The sequence below is a fragment of the Micropterus dolomieu genome, linkage group LG12, assembly GCF_021292245.1.
Source record: "Micropterus dolomieu isolate WLL.071019.BEF.003 ecotype Adirondacks linkage group LG12, ASM2129224v1, whole genome shotgun sequence".
Taxonomy (NCBI): Eukaryota; Metazoa; Chordata; class Actinopteri; order Centrarchiformes; family Centrarchidae; genus Micropterus; species Micropterus dolomieu.
Genome location: NC_060161.1, coordinates 22,949,508 through 22,954,993, shown reverse-complemented (window position 1 = coordinate 22,954,993; position 5,486 = coordinate 22,949,508). Strand labels below are relative to the sequence as shown.

The window sequence follows — 5,486 nt, the reverse complement described above, 5'->3', positions numbered from 1 at the left end:
CCTCATCAGGAGCATGCCCAGGCATTGTAGGGAGGTCATACAGGCACGTGGAGGCCACACACACTACTGAGCCTCATTTTGACTTGTTTTAAGGACATTACATCAAAGTTGGATCGGCCTGTAGTGTGGTTTTCCACTTTGATTTTGAGTGTGACACCAAATCCAGACCTCCATGGGTTGATAAATTTGATTTCCATTGATTTGTGTGATTTTGTTGTCAGCACATTCAAACATGTAAAGAAAGGAGTATTTAATGAGATTATTTCATTAATTCAGTGTATTAACTTGCCTGGTAGTCTCCCTCTCCCAGCCCGGACGCTTTCAGGAACCAGTGGCCAGCACACTGGTCAGACATTACACTATTAGAAAGGTCTCTCCCGCTGCTGTCATAGTTGTAGTACTTGCCTAAACATAAAAGGAAATAAAGGTAAGGCATTTCAAGTCTCAATCAATTTAGTTTTGGAAATAACTTTGTTTAAACTGAACAGTGGCAGCATTTTTACGGATTTCCTTTTATCAACTGCTGCAACTAAATCCAAATGAGTGAACCCTTTCCAAACTGAACACAAGAGACAGGTGTTTAAACTTACCGTTCCACAGCAGTTTGTCAAAAGCAGCACAGCCCCTGTCCAGGATGTCTCTGTAGCGTTTGTATGTGTCCTCGTTGTCCACCAGCCTGGCCATCTTACACATCACACATAGGGACGCCAACCACAGCCCACCACAGTACGCACTGTAACATACAAAGAAACAAAATGACACCAGGAAAAATAGGTTTACTAACTAACTGTTCCTTCTCTCACAGATGCAAATGCAGGTCACCACCAATACAACCCTCCCTGCTTTAAATCAGATTTTATTGAATCATAAGATTCAAGAAACAAAGATTAACATGAATTTGAAGTTAATTTCAAAAGTCTGTTGCATTACTGTAAACATGAACCCAAAGCCTTTAATCTTTGCTACAGCCTCTGACGTCAACCTCGGCTATGATTTAGAGAAGCGCCGCAGCTATAGACAACTCAATTTTCCTTCGCCCTGCCATACAGACTTTAAGTCATAAATGCAATTATCTGTTGTGGTGGCAGCCCAGCTGATGGTGAGTGTCCTGTTTTTTCCTCCTTTTTTTCGCATTCTGTTTTCCCCTGAGTTGCCTCTCTCTCGGTCTCTCCTCCCCTCTCCCTCTGTGTGTGCTCTCCCTCTCTCCGCTCCGGAGCCCGGCTGACAATCCACACCTGCGTCTCATCAACCTCCACCTTTGCCCGCCACACCTACCAGCAATCAGCCTCATCTCTACCAGTATTTCAACCCCTGCTTAATCGTTGTCGCTCCAGACTTGGTGCTACCACTATATTCAAGCTCTTGTCTTCCTTGATATCTCGCTTCTCCTGCTTCCCTGAACTAACCCTGTCTGTCTGTTTTTCTGTTTTCCCCACCAGGTCCACTCACCTCCGTCTACCAGTCAGTCAGCTGGGCTCGCCTACCTGCGTTCTCCCCTCGCCTCACCTCCACAGCGCTCCCCTGGCTCCCCCTCGCTCCTCGCCTGTCCACCAGCCACCACATACCTTCCCACCTCGGCCTCCTGTTCCCCTCAGCCCTCTCGCCTGAACCTCTCCCGCCCCGGCAGCTCCTTGGTCCTCCGTGCCCACGTCTGCCGGTGACCAACTCCTCCTCACCCACTCACACTCACATCCACACCTATTTTGGAGACACCAATTAACCTAGTCTGCATGTCTTTGGACGTTGGGAGGAAGCCAGAGCACCCAGAGAAAAACCCACACGGGCAGAACACAATATATAAATATGTCTGTGGAAAATATTCTTGCATATTTTTTTTAACCGCTGTTGTTTAACAAGTGTTTGATTTAATTCATTTGAATCACAAACAAATCAGCACTTTGGGGAAAAGGGAATGAAAAAAGATTACTTAATTGAAATTTACTTAATTATAATTGTTTTGAATGTTTTACCTCAGATTTGTTAAGTGATCCCAATGTTTCCCACAGAATGACAGTGTAACAGTGGCACCAGCTATAAACAACGTGCTAACCTCGACAACCCAGCTGTATTCTAACATTAACTTAGCTGTTCTTATTAGCTTAAAAAAAAGTTATAATATAGTTAAAACTTTTTTTAAGCTGGGTGCCAACAGCGTTGTGTTGGACAGTTTTATGCAGCGGTGTTCATGAGAGAGAGTGAGAGAGGGACAAGTGAGAGGATGTGCGGCGCAAATGCGCTACGGCGCTCTGCAATCAAATACGATTTTAAATAGACCTAGTTTAAAAAACAAATTTGAAAATCAATGTCGCGATCAGCGTTGATATTGTGGCGGGCCGCCACAAATAAATGGACATATGGGAAACACTGGATCCACTGTTTGGCATTAAGTGTTTGTTCTGACCATAAAAATAGTTTAAAACCACAACTAACCATCTGGTTTCTTCAACTTTCACTCAGGAGCAAAAATCTGCCTAAGAATGATTTGACATTTATCATAAGAATAATCGATATTGAATGATTTTTTATCGTGATAGAATTTTCGGCTGTATTGCCCAGCACCTCTATTTTCCACTTCAACCACTGATTATAAATGGTGGCAGAAAATGTTACCAGAATGCAGGAAATGAACTGTTTAATGCTCAAAATCTTCTGGGGGAGGCCCCTCCAGCCCCCAACCATATATTTACACATTGAATGTTTTATCAAACCAGTGTACAATTATCTTCTTGTGAACCCAGAATTGTGTTTCCTCGTGTGAGCTAAGTGTATGTCACACCCCTAATCTGAGTCCCTATGTCCTCGTCAACTTTTCAACACAAAATTACGCTCTTGCCCCCTACCCTCCATCTTTGTCGTTTCAGGCACAGAAAAATTACTTGTTTTAGGCCCTGGAATCAGTGTTTATTCCTGGACTGTCATGTTTTGTCATCCTCTCACCTTGGTCCAGTCACCGTCCAACCGTCATAGGTCTGGTCAGCATATCCAGAGTTCTCTATCAGTCCATCTCCATCCAGGTCGAACTTCATCTCTGACTCCATCACCGCCTAGCAGACCAAACAGAGCAAGACAGCTGAGTGGAACAACAGTCTGAGCATGTGACAAATGAAGTTTGTGAAGACATGACTCATGTCTGAATTGATCAACTCTCAAATGCAGTAGAGTTAAGACGACATTGGTCAGTTATACCTGGCAGATGGGCCACATGTCCCGCAGGTACTGATTGTCCTGGGTGAGATGAAAGTCTCTGTAGACCTGCAGGACAAACTTCAGGTTCAGGTCCTTCCAGTCTGCAGTGTCATGGATGAGGTAAGCATTCACCCTCTGCCATGGCTCGTCATCTAGAGACAGAGTCATCATGTTGTACTGAGAGACTATTTAAAATGAGTGGTTTCATTCAGCACAGAAATGACCTCTAACATATGGCTACCTAAAAGGTAGTAATTTCACCCCCTCTGTATTTAATGAGATCGTCTTTCTCCTACCTGGGTCTCCTATATCGTGAGGCACCACATTTTTGGCCTTGACAGGAGAATACCGCCCACTCATCAGATGTAGCCTCTCTGTTGGGTCCTGCTGAACCACACTGCCAGCTGAGGAGAGATTAATGCGGTAAAACCCGGCTTTGGTAATGCTCTTTATTAAATAAGCATGCTTAGATAATTGATAAGACAGCACTTTGCTCACCAATATCATATTGCACACTCAAGGCGAGTTTGGGCCACAGCATGATAAGGGCGAAGGAAGCGTAGAAGTGGACATCATAGGTGTTGTACATTCTGTACTCCTGACCTGGGAAAACAATAACAGCTTAGTGATGTGGGTCATGAAACACGTATAGGCAGATCTTTCTGCTTTTTCAGTATGTATTGTCACAGTCAGAACTATCAGTTCATAATTTCGGCAGTGACTTTTGCTTTGCAAGTTAATACTTGAAGGACCGGAAAAACAAGGGGAAGAAACCCAATTTGCGGATTCTATTGGTATGTAGTATTTTGTTATTGTTACTCTGTGTACACACATTTAGTTCACTTTTATATCAGATTATGTCACATTATTTATTAGTTGTAAAACTACAATCAATGTATGCCATTAATAGTTTCTAGACCTTCATTTAGAAAAATCATTTTGTCTTTAAAATGTCAGAAAATAGTGATAAATCCCCGTTATAATTTCCCAGAATTCAGGGTTATGTCTTCAAATCTCTTGCTTTTTTGACCAATAGTCCAAAACCTGATGATATTCAGTTTGCAATGATATAAAAACAGAGAAAGCAGAAAGTCCTCGCATTAGAGAAGGTGGAAACTGGGAATATTTGGCATTTTGCCGTGAAAAATTAACTGAAACTGAAATCAATTATCAGTCGTTGCCAATTAACTAATTGATTAATAACCAATTATTCAGCTCTAAACTGCCGTGTCTAGTCTTGCAGACCAACACCTGCCCCCTTGCATTTACCTTCTAAGTATGCAAAACGGCCATACTCCTTGATGACCGCAGGCTGAGCTGGCAGCCCCGCATCCTCGCTGCGCACACCACCACTGATATCAGCGTCCTCTGGTAGCTCCGTCCACACCGTCCCTCCATCCGCAACAAAGTACAACTCGTTGAACAGGGCTGACTTGTACCAGGATGGCAGAGAACTGTGATGCACAAGTGAAAGTACAAGCCAAGGTGACAGGATAATCAATTATATTCATTTCATAGCTGGAAACAGGATGTTTACATTACTGATTTCTCATTTAACCTCCAGACCTTTCAGAGTTGTGAACTACCTGTCCTGTAGAATGGGTCTTTGCCACGCCTCAATGCTCTTCTCCCACTGTCTGTAGTTTGTTAGTGCGTAGTGACTTAGCGAGGGGGACGCATCCCCTTTGGTCCCAAAGTAACGGGTATATCTCCTGGAAACAAAACAGCCACATACTGATGCCGGCGGCACATAACACATAGGTGTCGGTCATATAATTAGAATATCATCAAAAAGTTGATTTATTTCAGTAATTCCATTCAAAAAGTGAAACTTGTATAATGTATACTTTCATCCCACACAGACTGATATATTTCAAGTGTTCATTCCTTTTAATTTTGATGATTATAACTGATAACTAATGAAAATCCCAAAATCAGTATCTCAGAAAATTTGAATATTGTGAAAAGGTTCAATATTGAAGACACCTGGTGCCACACTCTAATCAGCTAATTAACTCAAAACACATGCAAAAGCCTTTAAATTCTTCTCTCAGTCTAGTTCTGTAGGCTACACAATCATGGGGAAGACTGCTGACGTGACAGCTGTCCAAAAGACGACCATTGACACCTTGCACAAGGAGGGCAAGACACAAAATGTCATTGCTAAAGAGGCTGGCTGTTCACAGAGCTCTGTGTCCAAGCACATTAATAGAGAGGCGAAGGGAAGGAAAAGATGTGGTAGAAAAAAGTGTACAAGCAATAGGGATAACCGCACCCTGGAGAGGATTGTGAAACAAAAC

At 42.8% G+C, this 5,486-nt stretch overlaps 2 protein-coding genes across 6 annotated transcripts in view; one reads left to right on the top strand and one right to left on the bottom strand.

Annotated features, from left to right (window-relative positions):
• Window positions 1-5,486, bottom strand: part of LOC123981106 (HAUS augmin-like complex subunit 3) — a 125,105-nt gene that overhangs the window by 21,899 nt on the left and 97,720 nt on the right. The gene's annotated exons all lie outside the window — the stretch shown is intronic.
• nat8l (N-acetyltransferase 8-like) overlaps window positions 1-5,486 on the top strand; it is a 20,610-nt gene that overhangs the window by 2,296 nt on the left and 12,828 nt on the right. The gene's annotated exons all lie outside the window — the stretch shown is intronic.